Raw genomic sequence first — 16,591 nt, 5'->3', positions numbered from 1 at the left:
CTTGTTGAATCATCCAAGTTGGAGCCCTTCTCATGGAAGATGTCTTGGTTTAAGGATTCATACTTGTGAAAGAATGGTTGAGTGTTCTCCAAAGAATGACTTAATCAATTAAAAATACCACTAATACTTGACTAATTTTTTGACTAACTCTTGTTAATATTGCTTTACTTTCAAGTCATTTACTTTATGCAATTTAAATTTCAGTCATTTATCATTCATTGCCATTTACATTCTATTTAACTTATTTATGTTTATGTCATTCTCCCTTTGCTCATTTGAGCCATATCTTGTGATTGTATATATTTGTTTGTGCATATTGGTTTTGTTTGTGGTCTTAGGACCTTAAAACACTTAATAACAACAAAATCCCTAAAAATATGTCTGGCGGACTGTTGATCTTGATCTAAATTATTAGACTTAGGATTAGGCAACATTCCCTATGCAAAAAGGACTTGGCCAATGCCAACATGTTGAGACCAAGCTATTGTAAATTGAGCCTCCATATGATGCAAGCCTTAGATCTTATTTGAATTCATATGCTACCATGTCTTTGTGCTAATTATTATTTTGATCTTGTGTCTAATGCTTTATTCTTAGGTGATCAAGGAATATTTCACCTGATACATGAGAAGACAAAGAAGACTACTAGCTATGGTAATTGCTTTCTTGGATGTGGCTATCTTTATTTGATGTATTGATCTTCATAATGTCTGGATATTGCTATTTGCTCATTGATTATTGCTTGATTCAAAGTCCAAAGGGAAAGTGGGTTTTCTATATGACATTCTTGTCTGTTGGATTGCATCCCATTGGTCAGATATTTTCAACTCTTAACTTTTAATTGTATGCTTAGGATAGTCTCTTCATCTCCTCCCACTTCTTAAATTTCAAAATCTCTTCTCCTTTTCAAAAATCTTCTTTGCTTGTGATTTCAAACTTAGACTTTGTTTTAATGATTAGAAACTTTGGCCTTATGCTAATGAATTTTAAACCTTTTTCTTAAATCACATTTGTAAATAAACTTAATCATATTGACTTAAAGTTTCAAAAGACAAAAAGAACTAACAACTCCATTCAAATTTGTTGGCTCTTTGTGCCCTTTTCATTTAAATTTTTGTTAAAATCAATTCACCAACTTTGACATTTTTACCACGAACTACAAGGTTTTGATCCCTCATTTTTATGTTGGTACGTAGGCACAAGTCCGAAGGTCTTGTCAAACAAAAAAATATAATTAATGAATTCTTTTCTCATCCCCACACTCTATTTTTCTCAAACATCATTTATACCAAAAACACATGCACACATAAAAAAGGGCTCCCTATGAGTACCTAGGACACTTTGGGTGCTAACACCTTCCCTCTGTGTAACCAACCCCTTTACCTGTAATCTCTGGCATTTTATTAGTTTTGATTTGAAAACTTCTTATCTTTGGGTTTTGTTCGTACTTTTCCCTTTTCCTTTAGAAACAATAAAAGCGCAGTGGCGACTCTAGTTTTATTGACGTTAAGCTTATCCATAGCTTGATGGTCATGAATTTACCACTACATGGAGTTGCTACTGCCGCTATCCACTTAGAAACATAATCTACAACCACTAAAATGTATATATTTCCAAAAGATTTAGGGAATGACCCCATGAAGTCAAGGCCCCACACATCAAAAAGGTATATTTAAATGATGTTGGTGAGAGGCATTTCTTGCCTCATGGAGATATTTATTACTCTTTGATATGTATCACAACTCTTTACTAGTTCATGAGCATCTTTAAAAAGAGAGGGCCCAAAATAACCTGATTGAAGAATTTTGGCAGCAGTTACGGTTCCTCCATAAGGAGCCTCATGACAGGCAGACAAGATATGTCGTGCCTCTGGTTGGTCCACACATCTTTTCAACAACTGATCAGCATATTGTTTATATAGAAAAGGTTCATCCCAAAAGTAACTCTTTGTTATATGGAAGAACATCTTCCTCTGTTGGGAGTTGAACTCTGGTGAAATGTATATATTTACTAGATAGTTGACAATATCAACATACCAGGGTGTCATGCCACAAGTAATCAGCAACAACTGTTCATCAGGAAAATTTTCCTAAATTACTTCATTGTCTTTGCTCTGCACTTCCTCCAGTAGTCTGGAAAGATGATCAGCTACCAAATTATCTACTCTTGTCTTGTCTCTTATCTCCAAGTCAAATTATTGAAATAACAACACCCATCTTATTAATATAGGTTTGGCATCCTTTTTGGCAATAAGATACTTTATGGCAGCATGATCAGTATAGACAATGACTTTTGTTCCCACCAGGTAAAATCTGAATTTGTCAAAAGCAAAGACAACAGCTGTTAGTTCTTTTTCAGTTTTTGTTTAGTTGACTTGTGCTTCAATTATTGTCCTACTAGCATTGCAATTGGTATGGAACACCTTATTATACCTTTGATCAAGCACAACCCTAATAGAAAAATCACTAGCATCACATTTCAACTTAAAGGGCTTTATCCATTCAGGAGCCTTCATAATTGGTGCAGAGATTAAGGCTTTCTTCAATAACTTGAAAGCATCCATACATTCCTGACTGAAGACATAAGGCACATCATATTGTAGCAGCTGGCACAATGGCTTAGTTATCTTGGAAAAATCCTTGATAAACCTTTTGTAAAATCTAACGTGACCTAGGAAACTTCTAATCCCCTTGATGTTTACTGGTGGTGGTAGCTTCTCTATCACTTCCATTTTTCCCTGACCTGCCTCTAAACCTTTCTTTGAAATTTTATGCCCAAGAAGAATGCCTTCTTTCACCATAAAGTGACACTTTTCCCAATTTAGCACCAGGTTGTTCTCTTCATATCTAGTCAGCATTAAGTCCAAGTTATCAAGGCATTTCTTGAATGATTCTCCAAAAACAGAAAAATCATCCATGAAAACTTCCATGGAATTCTCAATAATGTATGAAAAAATGGCCATCATGCAACGTTGAAAGATAGGTGGAGGATTGCAGAGTCTAATGGGCATTCTTCTAAAAGCAAATGTACCATATGGGCAAGTGAATGTAGTCTTTTCTTGGTCTTCATGTGCAATGGCTATTTGATTGTAGTCGGACTACCCATCCAAGAAGAAATAATATTCTTTACCAGCCAATCTATCCAACATTTTCTTAATAAATGATAGAGGAAAGTGGTCCTTCCTTGTGGCCTTGTTCAGCTTCCTATAGTATCCCCTATGGTGCAAGGTATGGTAAAATTTCCAGGGTCCTTCAGTTTTGGAGGGAGCTTTCCTTGAACCAATTGGATGCACTCTTGAGTTAGTGCAACAGTTGCAAACTCACCCACTCTTTTTCTCTTAATGAGCATATCTTTTATAAACTTTGAATAGTTTGGCATTTCTTGAATAGCATAAATCAATCGTATATTTATGTGAAGCTATTTTAAGATCTTCATAAACTTGCTAAACCACTGCTCTTTTTTGGCTTTCCTAATCCTGTGAGGAAAAGGAGGTGAGGGTCTTTCTAGAATAAACTTCTGAACTCTGTCAATGTTTGGCATGACTTATGGATGTTTTTATGGATTTTATGTCATGCAAGTAGCATTATTTTCATCTATTCCTTCATTTTGTTCCTCTAAGGAAGGCTCCTCATTGGATTCTTTTTTATCTTCTGAACTGCCCTGGGCTGGTAGTTTTTCACTTGACTGATTGTTTCTTTGTGCAGATCCTTCATATTATTTTCCAATTATGAGTTTAATGACTTGATAGGTTTCAACACTCTTAACTCCAAATGATGAGGTTGGAGCTTCAGTAGAGCTTGGGAGAGCACCTTGATTTCTTGAACTAAGTCCAGTAGAAATCTGACCCACTTGGTTCTCTAAGTTCTTTATACTTACTCCTTGTACTTGAAACTGATTTTTAGTCTCTTGAATGAAGGATTTCAGAGTATTTTCCAGCTGGTTACTGCCTTGATTTTCCACGACATAATTGGGTGTAGAATAACCAAGAGGAATTTGTGGTGCTTAAGTTGCTTGAGGCTTTAGTTGATTTTGATTATTACTCCATGAGAAGTTGGGGTGATTATGCCAACCAGGGTTGTAAGTGTTGTTGTGTGGGTTGTTATACTTGTTGTTACCAACATAGTTAATAGAAATAGGATTTGCTGAATATTCTTCAAATAAATGAGCACCTCTATAGTATACACAAACAACTGCATATGCGTCTATGACCACCTTCGCAGGTCCATGCTTTGTTACTTCAGGAGTCATAAGATTCTTCATCATTTTATGGATTTGAGCCATATGAGCAGCAAGAGTTGTAGTCTCAGTGACTTCATGGACACCAGCAGATCTCTTTTGAGTTGAATTAACAGTTACTCTAGTAACAGGCCATTAATACATGTTGGCAGTGATACTCTCAACCAACTTGTAGCCATTTTCATATGATTTATACAAAATAGTTCCACTACTTGAGGCATCTAGCATGTTTCTTAAGGAAGGCACCAATCCTTTGTAGAAAGTATCAAGTTGAATACATATTAGTATGCCATGATGGGGACATTGTCTAAGCAGCTCCTTAACTCTTTCCCAAGCATCAAATAGAGACTCGTCCTCTCCTTGTATGAATAAAGTTATCTCATTTCTCATTTTTACATTCTTGGAAGGAGGGAAATACTTTGCCAAAATATTTTTTGCAAAATCATTCCATGTGGCAATGGAATTAGGTTCCAAGGAATTTAACCAACTCTTGGCTCTATTGTGGTTCCAAGGAATTAGTTTGACAGCATAGGATAAATTTGGCCTCCCCTCATTGTGGTCCATTGTTTCCTGTACGTTGAAATTTTGCCTATAGCGGTCAAAGACTGTAACCACGTGTGTGCTAGCTTTGATACTCTCCTCTTTCATCACTTTCATACAACATTCACTGAATATTTGACCCGACATTAACACTGCACTCCATCTTTCACCTCTGGTTGTGAAGGTAGAATCCAACCTATAATAGGTTGTTCTAACCAAAGTTGTTATTGGTAGATTTCTAATGCATTTAAATACATCGTTCATGCATTCCACAAGGTTTGTTGTCATGTGGCCCCATCGACAGTCTCCGTCAAATGCCTTTGTCCACTGCTCTATCGGTATGTTATCCACCCATCTTCCTGCATATGCATTAGACAATCTAATTTCATCACAGTAATATTGAAATGACGGTTGAGTTAGAGCATACCCAGAATTCACCACTTTTTTGCGAAGGTTCTTATCTTTGATTGCACTCATGAAGTTTTGTGCGATATGTCTAATGCAATAGACATGGGTAGAATGAGGATCATGACATCCGTTATCATGGTTATTATAAGAACTCTCAATGGCAGCACGTCTATCTGAAATCAAACAGAGATGGGCCTGTGGAGCGACATGTGTTCTGAGATGTCGAAGAAAGAAACCCTAACCACCAACGGTTTCACCTTCAACCAGAGCAAATGCAATGGGAAAGACATTGTTGTTGTATTGTGCAATAGGCATAAGCAAAGTACCCTTGTATTTTCCGTCCATGTTCCATCAATTTGAATAATAGGTTTGCAGAATGCAAAACCTTTGATGCAAGGTTCAAACGCCTAAAAGAGGCGGTGGAAGATTCTATTTCCAGCAACACAGGTTCTGTCTCGCGTAACTGCTGGCAGTGTCTCCATAATTGCAACAGTTCTTGGTACGTATGTTTTTAGGGCCCATAAGAACCGTGGCAATTCTTTGTGTGAATCCTCCCAGTTGCCGAATACCTGTTCAATAACCTTTGTCCTTGCAATCTATGCTTTCTTGTAAGATGGAGTATAATTATATCTTGTGACGATATGAGATATTATTATACTCACCTTCACTGATGGGTCTTTATTAACAAGCGGCAAAATGTCTTGACATATCAATGTCGCGCTTAATTTACAGTGATCTTGTTCAATGTTAGTTGTAATGCAACTGTGAGGTGGGTCTATAGAAGCTATCTCCCAAGAGTCACTTCTCTTTTTATGAGATGCAGCAAACCGAAACTTACAAAGGATGTTACGACATTCGATGACATACCTTCTCGAATTAGTGCGTTTCACAGTGAAATCAGCATAGTTATTCATATGAAATTTTTTGATAGCCCGCACATATTCTTCTTTAGTGAGGAACATGTCTCCCACCTTTAACTCACCCTTTGATCGTGGATACGGGTTATAAAAAACATTGTTGGATGTTTCATCGTCATACAGATCCATGTTTGTCATATGTTGAGGCGAATTGTATAAATGACTTGGAGGTAATGGTGTTGGTTGATCATCATCTTCAATGTTGTTTTTCAACGTATGATCGACCTGTGTCTCGGTATCTTCTTCTTCTTCATAAACGACGTCGACTTCTACTTCTGCTTCTGGGTCGGTGTCATCTGAGTTTTCTGAATCAAATTCATCAGATTCAACTTGATTAGTTATTTGAGATTGCTGAGATGGTATACTTGGTTGAAGAGTAATATACAACTCAATAGAGTGGCAACTAGAATGTTCGTGATAACAAACATATATTCAACATCTTCATCATCCTGTACCTTCAGCGGGAAAAATTTGCATTGATTGTTCTAAAAAAATTGGATTTTGATACGTGATCTTTGACACAATACTAGATCTTATGCAGGATTCAATTCATTTTTTCAAATGCAATAAATTTGAATTTCTCTTGATCGTAAGTCGGATAGTATCGGTGTTTCAAAAACAAAACCCGTATAACTCAGACTCATATGTCTCATCATTGTAGTGAACATTGGTAGTATATTTTGGTGAAGATGACATTGTAAAATTTCTTGTGCAGATGAAAAATAATTTTTTGGTGCAGATGAATTTGTGTTGATTGTTGGATGTAGATAGTAAGACATTTAAATAGGTAAGTGATATGTCAAACATGCAAAGCTAGAAGGAAGTGATGTGTCAAACATGCAAGCAAGTTCGAAGTGATGTGTCAAACATGCAAGCAAGACGGAAGTGATGTGTCACACATGCAAGCCAGAGGGAAGTCATGTGTCAAACATGCAAGCCCTAACACCAATCCAATTGGCGCTAGCTTGTAATGCTTGTACATGGGCGTCAGTCCAATTGGCTCCACCATGTCTTGCATGCAGACCTCGTAACCAAGCATGCAGAGCCCTGCATGCGCCAGGCTAGGTAAAGATGTAACATGCATAAGCCTAGGGGAGGTGCCAATTTGATTGGCGCTAGCATGTGACAAATGCACATGGGCGTCAAACCATTTGGCTAGCAGATGCAATCACCATTTTCCATGCATCCACACTTTTGCATGTCACACCTTATAAATAGGCAAGAAACTCTAACATTTTTCCCACACCAACACTCACTTCTTCCTCAACAACATCAAAATTTTCATCTGCAACAACCTCTTTCATCTGCAACAAAAACTTTTTCAACATTTACTCCGACAAGATGTCTCTCCTCACAATGGGTGAATCGCATAGAGGAACCGTTGCAAACATAACAACTTATGTAAACGTTTAATTCTTCTGTTATTTGTCTAGAATACCTTTTAATAACGATACTTAATTTGTTTTTTATCTTTTATAAAGTAACGTATTTTGTTGTTTCTTTTATAAGATGTTTCAAGGTTTCAAACTCGGGTCCACGAATATGTACACATGGACCCGATGATTCAACCGTATGTCAAACTCGTTGGTTTTGGACATATAGGCAAAATAATGTCTTGGTCAGTGGATAATAAATTCATTCTTGCGTTATGTGAAAGATGGCGTCCCGAGACACACACATTCTGGTTTCCAACCAGTGAGTGTTGTAACACCCCAATTAAAATAAGATAATTATTTAATTTAAATTAATATTTTTTTTATTAATTTAATTGAATAATTGGAATTTGGGATTATTATTACTATTATTTTGGAATAATAATTATTGGGATAATTATTTATTGGAAAATATATATAAGTTGGAATTAAGGAAAAAGTCCCATTTTGGAGTAAAAAGGTTTTTACGTGAAAAACAGAGAAGCGATCGTGAAAGAGGAAAAGGGCAAAGGCAGAGCAAGAGGAAGAAGGTTGGAGAAGAGAAGAGCTTGAAGCTTGAGATTTGCCGGATTAACTCAGGTAAGGGGGGTTTATCATCGGTTAAAGGGTATTATATGATAATATGTACTGGGTAGTGATAACCATTGTTTTATCTCTGATTGGATTGTTGTATGATGAATTTGTGAGCCAGTGGATGAATGAAATTAGATGATAATTGAAAGGGAATTCGTAGAAATTTAACATCTATGCACATAACAGCCAGTGGATGAATGAAATTAGATGATAATTGAAAGGGAATTCGTAGAAATTTAACATCTATGCACATAACAGCCAAATGACGTTCGCCATTATGCCTTCGGCGTTCGCCGTTTGGGTTTTTTTTTCAGAATAAGAGCGTTTAACGCTAATGGCGTTCGCCATTAGCCTAATGGCGTTCGCCATATCAGTTTGAAGGGCAGATTTCGCGTTTTAAACTCCCAGATGTGATATCGTGGTAATGTTGTTGTTGTTTTGTTGGGTCTTGAGTAGTATAGGCATTAGTAGAGTGTGCTAATACTGTTTTTGATTATGTGGCATGATATGATATGCTTATGTGATAATATACTGATGATGTGTGATGGTATGCATGATGCTGTGAATGTATCAGTTATGTGTGCACTTGTGAATAGACTGTTTTATGGCTTAGAGTGTGAGCATATGTCTATTCTTGAATTGTTGTTGATGATGTAGCATGGCTAGGTGATTAGCATGCATATTGTGGCCTTTATGGTGGTAGCTAATTCCCATTGTGAGGAATTAGTGAGTTAGTCATTATGGATTGTTGTCGATGTTTGCATGCTAGGTGAATTAGCGTGCATAGCATAGCCCTTGAGGGGTGGTAGCTAATTCCCGTGGTGAGGAATTAGTGAGTGAGTCACTAGGTCTCAAATGAGTGGGACTAGTTGGACTTGGTAGCCGTGCCTGGATTTGGACGGTGAGGTGAACTATATGTTCACAAATAGTCGGTACCGCATGCATGGAGTCTCATTGCATAATATGTGTATGGCGTATAATATGAATGGATGTATTCCAATATTATACGTGTGTTTGTATTGATATTGAGTATGAATATGAGTTGTATTGGTATTGAATATGATGTTTGAATTGATACTGCCGTTATTGAGTGTGTAGTCTGGTTAGAGTGATTTGATGCGTTAGTTACTTAACATTACATAATGTTGTATAATGCTTATTATATTGATTGAGGAACTCACCCTTACACCTATTTTTCAGGTAACGAGCAGTGAGTTGAATAGGAGCTAGTGCTTGGAGTCTAGTGTAGTCTCCTAGTGGGTCATGCTCTGATAGATGTAACATCGGGAAGGGATGTTTGAATATTTTATTGATTGGTTGTGAACCATTTTGCATGTAATATGTTACATGATGTGAATAATTGAATTGATTTTATCCGCTGCGTATTATGCAGATACTTTATAATTTGGATTAAATAAATGAGCATGACAGGATATTCTGATGATGGTTGTGAAATGATTGTGTGACACCCTTCGGGGCATAATTACTCTGATTGATATGTTGCTATTTTAATTGAAATATTTGGGGTATTTTAGAAGGGTGTTACATTAGTGGTATCAGAGCATAGTCGGTCGTGTCGAGTCGTAATTATTTTGTTTCCCCTGTACGGGATAGGTGTTGTGTAACCCTATCAGTACTTATTGTTTCATCTTGTTAGGTTCTCAGAATAGAGATGGCTGGAAGAAGTAGAGACGATGCTGTGATTGCTGAGGCTCTGGGTATGCTAGCTGGAGTACTTGGGGGAAATCCGAATGTTGTGGGAATGGGAGCTGCTCGTCAACTGAGTGAGTTCCAGAAGAACAATCCTCCAATGTTCAAGGGAGCATACGATCCAGATGGTGCTCAGAAGTGGTTGAAGGAGATCGAGAGGATCTTCCGAGTGACTGAGTGTGCCGATAACCAGAAGGTCAGGCTCGGTACGCATATGCTGTCAGAGGAAGCAGATGATTGGTGGGTTGCTACCCGCACTGAGTTGGAAGCTGCCGGAAGTGCTGAGGTCACTTGGGCGGTGTTCAGAGAGAGATTTCTGAGGAAGTACCTTCCAGAGGAGGTCAGAGGAAGGAGAGAGAAAGAGTTCGTAGAATTGAAGCAGGGCAATCGGTCTGTTACTGAGTATGCTGCTAAGTTCACAGAGCTGTCGAAGTATTACATTCCCTATGATGAGGCTACTGGAGAATTTTCAAAATGCGTGAGGTTTGAGAACGGGTTACGTCCCGAGATCAAGCAGGCTATTGGGTATCAGCGGATTAGAGTGTTTTCTAATTTGGTCGACTGTTGCAGAATGTTTGAACGGGATACCAAGGCCAGAGCGGAAAGCTATCAGCAGAGGGTTGATAGGAAAGGCAAGAATCAGAATGATCGTGGGAAACCGTATGCAGCTGGCAAAAGTTTCCAGAGACAGAGTGGGATGAGGAGACCTAGTGGGGGAGACTCCAGTGTCCCTGCCAAATGTTATAGATGTGGTCAGGCTGGACATCGTTTCTATGAGTGTACCAGTGCTGAGAAGAAGTGTTTCAAGTGTGGAAAAGGTGGTCACTTGGCGGCAGAGTGCCGGTTGAAGACTGCGACTTGTTTCAACTGTGGAGAGGTGGGTCATATCAGTCCACGGTGTCCTAAGCCGAAGAAAGAGAATCAGTCGGAAGGCAAGGTCTTTGCTTTATCGGGTTCTGAGACTTCTGCAGATGATCGTTTGACCCGAGGTACGTGTTATATTAATGGCTTTTCTTTCGTAGCTATTATTGACACTGGTGAGACCCATTCCTTTATATCTTTGGATTGTGCTGTGCAACTTAAATTAGAGATATCTGAATGCATGGAAGTATGGTGATTGATACTCCTGCGAAGGGTTCAGTGACTACTACTTCAGTTTGTTTAAATTGTCCTTTGAGTATTTTTGGTAGAGACTTTGGATTGGACCTAGTGTGTCTTCCACTAGTGCAAATTGATGTTATCCTGGGTATGAACTGGTTGGTGTCTAACCGAGTTTATATCAACTGTTTTGATAAGACTGTGATCTTTCCTGAGATTGAGGAAGGAAAGAGTTTGTTTCTATCAGCTAGGCAGGTGAACGAGGAAGTAGCAGATGAGGCAGAGTTGTTTATGCTGTTAGCGACTTTAGAGGCTAAAGATAAATTGGTGATTTGCGATCTAGCCGTGGTGTGTGATTTTCCTGATGTGTTTCCTGAAGAAGTGAACAAATTACCGCCAGAGCGTGAAGTTGAGTTCTCGTTTGATTTGGTACCTGGTACTAGGCCGGTGTCGATGGCTCCATACCGTATGTCTGCTGTTGAGTTAACTGAATTGAAGAGTCAGTTGGAAGATCTGTTGGATAAGAAATTTATTCGTCCGAGGGTGTCACCGTGGGGTGCACCGGTGTGGTTGGTTAGAAGAAGTTAGTTTCCTGGTCATGTGATTTCAAGAGGTGGTGTTGCTGTTGATCCTTCTAAGATAGAAGCGGTATCTCAGTGGGAAGCTCCGAAGTCTGTTGCTGAGATTCGAAGTTTCCTTGGTTTGGCTGGTTATTATAGGAAGTTCATTGAGGGATTTTCTAAGTTGGCGTTACCGTTGACAATGTTGACTAGAAAGGGGCAAGCGTTTGTTTGGGACTCAAATGTGAAGAAGGTTTCCAAGAGTTAAAGAGAAGGTTGACTACTGCTCCTATTCTGATATTACCGAGTCCGTCGGAACCATTGAGGTTTCTGTGATGCGTCATTGTTGGGTTTGGGTGGTGTGTTGATGCAGAATAAGCAGGTTATAGCCTATGCTTCGAGACAACTGAGGGTTCATGAGAGGAACTATCCGACGCACGATTTAGAGTTGGCAGCTGTGGTTTTTGTTCTGAAGTTGTGGAGGCATTACTTGTACGGGTCAAGATTCGAGGTTTTCAGTGACCATAAAAGTTTAAAGTATTTGTTTGATCAGAAAGAGCTGAATATGAGACAGAGGAGATGGTTGGAGTTCTGGAGGATTATGACTTTGGTTTGAACTACCATCCGGGTAAAGAAAACGTAGTGGCTGATGCGTTGAGTCGGAAATCATTGAATATGTCTATGTTAATGGTTAAGGAATTGGATTTAATTGAGCAGTTTAGAGACTTGAGTTTGGTGTGTGAGAGTACTCACAATAGTGTTAAATTGGGAATGTTGAAGTTAACGAGTGGTATTCTGGATGAGATTAGAAAGGGTCAGAAATCCGATGTGCTTTTGGTTGATAAGTTGACTCTAGTGAATCAAGGTCAAGGTGGTGAATTCAGAATTGATGAGAATGGTGTTTTGAAATTTAGTAATCGGGTGTGTATTCCGGATGTTATCGAATTTAAGAAGAGTATTCTTGAGGAAGGACATCGTAGTGGCCTGAGTATTCATCCTGGAGCTACGAAGATGTATCATGATTTGAAAAGGTTATTTTGGTGGCCGAGAATGAAAAGAGAAATCGCGAGTTTTGTTTATTCTTGTTTGACTTGTCAGAAGTCAAAGATTGAGCATCAGAAGCCGTCTGAGCTAATGCAACCGTTGGCTATTCCAGAGTGGAAGTGGGATAGTATCAGTATGGATTTTGTTTCTGGGTTGCCGAGGACAAATAAGAATTTTGAGGCTATTTGGGTGATTGTTGATAGATTGACAAATCGGCTCATTTCATTCCGATCAGAATGGATTATCCGTTAGAGAGATTAGCCGAGTTGTATATTGAGAAGATTGTAAGTTTGCATGGTATTCCGTCGAGTATTGTTTCGGACAGAGATCCTAGATTTACATCGAAGTTTTGGGAAGGTTTGCAGAAGGCTTTGGGAACTAAGCTGAGATTGAGTTCTGCATATCATCCGCAGACTGATGGTCAGACTGAGAGGACGATTCAGTCACTAGAGGATCTTTTGAGAGCTTGTGTTTTAGAAAAGAGAGGTGCGTGGGATTGTTATTTACCGTTGATTGAGTTTACCTACAACAATAGTTTTCATTCGAGTATTGGTATGGCACCGTTTGAAGCTTTGTATGGTAGGAGATGTCGGACACCTTTATGTTGGTATGAGTCCGGTGAGAGTGTTGTGGTTGGACCGGAGATTGTTCAACAAACTACGGACAAGATTAAGATGATTCAGGAGAAGATGAGAATTGCTCAGAGTCGACTGAAGAGTTATCATGATAAGAGGAGGAAGGCACTTGAGTTCCAAGAGGGAGATCATGTGTTTCTTCGTGTTACTCCGATAACTGGTGTTGGTCGAGCGTTGAAGTCAAAGAAGTTGACACCTCGATTTATTGGTCCCTATCAGATTTTAGAAAGGATAGGAGAGGTAGCCTATCGTATCGCTTTACCGCCGTCGCTTGCGAATTTGCATGATGTTTTTCATGTGTCTCAGTTGAGGAGATACATTCATGATCCGTCGCATGTAGTCCAAATAGATGATGTACAGGTGAGAGATGACCTGACTGTTGAAGCATCACCTATGAGGATCGAGGATCGAGAGTTGAAGCACTTGCGGGGTAAAGAGATTGCATTGGTGAAGGTAGCTTGGGGAGGACCAGCAGGTGGCAATGTGACCTGGGAACTTGAGAGTCAGATGAAGGAGTCTTATCCGGAGTTGTTCGCTTGAGGTATGTTTTCGAGGACGAAAACTCTTTTAGTGGGGGAGAGTTGTAACACCCCAATTAAAATAAGATAATTATTTAATTTAAATTAATATTTTTTTTATTAATTTAATTGAATAATTGGAATTTGGGATTATTATTACTATTATTTTGGAATAATAATTATTGGGATAATTATTTATTGGAAAATATATATAAGTTGGAATTAAGGAAAAAGTCCCATTTTGGAGTAAAAAGGTTTTTACGTGAAAAACAGAGAAGTGATCGTGAAAGAGGAAAAGGGCAAAGGCAGAGCAAGAGGAAGAAGGTTGGAGAAGAGAAGAGCTTGAAGCTTGAGATTTGCCGGATTAACTCAGGTAAGGGGGGTTTATCATCGGTTAAAGGGTATTATATGATAATATGTACTGGGTAGTGATAACCATTGTTTTATCTCTGATTGGATTGTTGTATGATGAATTTGTGAGCCAGTGGATGAATGAAATTAGATGATAATTGAAAGGGAATTCGTAGAAATTTAACATCTATGCACATAACAGCCAGTGGATGAATGAAATTAGATGATAATTGAAAGGGAATTCGTAGAAATTTAACATCTATGCACATAACAGCCAAATGACGTTCGCCATTATGCCTTCGGCGTTCGCCGTTTGGGTTTTTTTTTCAGAATAAGAGCGTTTAACGCTAATGGCGTTCGCCATTAGCCTAATGGCGTTCGCCATATCAGTTTGAAGGGCAGATTTCGCGTTTTAAACTCCCAGATGTGATATCGTGGTAATGTTGTTGTTGTTTTGTTGGGTCTTGAGTAGTATAGGCATTAGTAGAGTGTGCTAATACTGTTTTTGATTATGTGGCATGATATGATATGCTTATGTGATAATATACTGATGATGTGTGATGGTATGCATGATGCTGTGAATGTATCAGTTATGTGTGCACTTGTGAATAGACTGTTTTATGGCTTAGAGTGTGAGCATATGTCTATTCTTGAATTGTTGTTGATGATGTAGCATGGCTAGGTGATTAGCATGCATATTGTGGCCTTTATGGTGGTAGCTAATTCCCATTGTGAGGAATTAGTGAGTTAGTCATTATGGATTGTTGTCGATGTTTGCATGCTAGGTGAATTAGCGTGCATAGCATAGCCCTTGAGGGGTGGTAGCTAATTCCCGTGGTGAGGAATTAGTGAGTGAGTCACTAGGTCTCAAATGAGTGGGACTAGTTGGACTTGGTAGCCGTGCCTGGATTTGGACGGTGAGGTGAACTATATGTTCACAAATAGTCGGTACCGCATGCATGGAGTCTCATTGCATAATATGTGTATGGCGTATAATATGAATGGATGTATTCCAATATTATACGTGTGTTTGTATTGATATTGAGTATGAATATGAGTTGTATTGGTATTGAATATGATGTTTGAATTGATACTGCCGTTATTGAGTGTGTAGTCTGGTTAGAGTGATTTGATGCGTTAGTTACTTAACATTACATAATGTTGTATAATGCTTATTATATTGATTGAGGAACTCACCCTTACACCTATTTTTCAGGTAACGAGCAGTGAGTTGAATAGGAGCTAGTGCTTGGAGTCTAGTGTAGTCTCCTAGTGGGTCATGCTCTGATAGATGTAACATCGGGAAGGGATGTTTGAATATTTTATTGATTGGTTGTGAACCATTTTGCATGTAATATGTTACATGATGTGAATAATTGAATTGATTTTATCCGTTGCGTATTATGCAGATACTTTATAATTTGGATTAAATAAATGAGCATGACAGGATATTCTGATGATGGTTGTGAAATGATTGTGTGACACCCTTCGGGGCATAATTACTCTGATTGATATGTTGCTATTTTAATTGAAATATTTGGGGTATTTTAGAAGGGTGTTACAAGTGTACTGTGACGTTAGAAGACATTTACATGCTATTGGGACTGCCTATCGAAGGTAAGGCGGTAAATGGTAAAACCAACTATGCGAATTCAATTTGCATGGACCTCTTGGATGCTAATTTTTAGATGATAACTTGAGAGTTCAAGGTATACTCCTTTCACGCCTTAAGGCATATTATAACAGCTTACAATTAGATGAGAATTCTACCGAAGAGGCTCGAATAATAAAAACTAGGTGTTACATTATGCTTTTAATTGGTTCATTTTTATCTACCGAATTCTAACATATGTTAATATTTCAGTTCATTTGGCGTCCATATCTAAATTTGGATCATGACCATGAAATCAACGAACAAGACGCAACCATTTGGACTGCATGCACACCGATCATAAGATTCACCACTGTGGAGATGCATAATAATGATCGTGTTAAATTGCAGTTCGGTATGCTTCAACACATCCCAGATCCCCTAGAAAACCTAGGAGAATGGCATATACGTAAAGTTAATGACCAATGAAACTTTAACCCATGGCAAAGCTTCGCTAGATTTGAGTGTCGTAAATGAAGCACCGCCATGACCATGTCTTAACTGACGATGTGATGTCAACTGAAGAAAAACCAAGTCGTAATTATATGGCTTGGTACATATCAGTTGGATTTGAGTTCATCACTGAGGATATGTACCTATACGACCCACGCCAGACAACTTACACACCAGAAGGCTCAACATCTAACCTCCAACAACATTGTCAGACCGGTTACTCATAACCCCCTATCCATCAAACTTTCTATTCCACAAACACACAAACATACAACCCTAACATGCCATACACCCAACCACAATACCAAAAGCATACCCCGTACCACCACCAACAACTAGATCATCATCTAGAGACCCAACATCGCTATACACCCAACACATCATCCTACCAAAGCCGCCTTAGCCAAAACACTCAACGAACATTTAACACTAACCGTCCTTCCTCCTACCATATCCAAGAAGCC

General features: G+C 38.6%; 1 non-coding gene across 1 annotated transcript; it reads left to right on the top strand.

Moving 5' to 3' along the window:
• The first annotated feature begins 4,522 nt into the window (after nucleotides 1–4,522).
• Nucleotides 4,523–4,629, top strand: LOC127077671 (small nucleolar RNA R71). The gene has a single exon (XR_007787456.1). It is a non-coding gene; the product is annotated as a small nucleolar RNA R71 (small nucleolar RNA).
• The last annotated feature ends 11,962 nt before the right edge of the window (nucleotides 4,630–16,591 follow it).

This window comes from Lathyrus oleraceus, chromosome 4 (assembly GCF_024323335.1).
Source record: "Lathyrus oleraceus cultivar Zhongwan6 chromosome 4, CAAS_Psat_ZW6_1.0, whole genome shotgun sequence".
Lineage (NCBI taxonomy): Eukaryota > Viridiplantae > Streptophyta > Magnoliopsida > Fabales > Fabaceae > Lathyrus > Lathyrus oleraceus.
The sequence above is the reverse complement of the archived record's forward strand: the minus strand, read 5'-3'. Positions and strand labels throughout refer to the sequence as shown.